Here is a 1,112-nt window from a genome sequence, read left to right as displayed (position 1 = left end):
TTTTTTGGTTTTTCTCCGGTACCGGGAACCGAACTCACGACCTTGCGCTTGCCAGGCAGGCGCTTTTGCCGCTGAGCTAAATCCCCAGCCCTCACTTTCATTTTTGTAGGACACTCCTACTGGGCATAAAATTCTAGATAGAATGTTTGACATTTCTACTATTAACAATGGACAGGTATTATTCCATTGTCTTCTGGACTTCCTGTGTTGATGAGGTGGCTCATCATCCTAATGAGTTGACTCATAATATGACTCATAATATATTTCTTAGCTGGGGGCTTTAAAGATTTTCTCTGGAGTTTGAAAGCGTGCATATAATACAGCAAAGTGTGCTTTCTAGATATTTCACCTGATTAAAGATTATTAAACTTCCTGGATCTGTGGGTTAAAGTTCTTGATCAATTTTGCTATATGCTTGACTGTTACCGTTCAAGTACTTCTCACACTGAATTTCCCATGCTATCCTTCTGAGATCTGCTGCTTGGGCAGCCTCTCCCCACATGGGATGTTTTCCATTTCTTCTCTAATTTCTTCAGTGACCTGCTGGGTTGTTCAAATGTGCCTTTCAATTTCCACACGTTTTTGTAGTTTATTACTTATTTGCCTGTTGATTTTTCAGTTTCATTCCATTGTTGTCTAACGGAATGCATGGGATTATCTCCACTTTCAATATTTATTGAGAATTGCTGTGTGATATAAATTATTATCTATTTTATAGTAGTACTGTTAGCTGCAGGAAAAAAATGTGCAGCCTGCTCTTGTTGGATAAAACATTATGTAGATATCTGTTAATCCACTTCTATGATATATATGTATATATTTTTTTTTTTTTGGTTTTTCTCCAGGACTGGGAACCGAACTCACGACCTTGCGCACGCCAGGCAGGCGCTTTTGCCGCTGAGCTAAATCCCCAGCCCCTTCTATGATATATTTTGACTATGATGTTTCTTGACTTTTGGTGTAGTTCACCTACTTATAGCATCACATTAGTAATTAGTAGTAATAAATAATTAGTAATAAATAGTAGTAATTAGTAATAAATAGTAGTAGTGATGAAGAAGCTTTGGGGAGGAAATTTTTAAACATATATAACACATCTTTTTTTTTTTTTT

The sequence above is a fragment of the Chinchilla lanigera genome, unplaced genomic scaffold (genome assembly GCF_000276665.1).
Source record: "Chinchilla lanigera isolate Chin_1 unplaced genomic scaffold, ChiLan1.0 scaffold00136, whole genome shotgun sequence".
In the NCBI taxonomy this organism is placed as follows: Eukaryota; Metazoa; Chordata; class Mammalia; order Rodentia; family Chinchillidae; genus Chinchilla; species Chinchilla lanigera.
Note: the sequence above shows the minus strand (reverse complement) of the source record.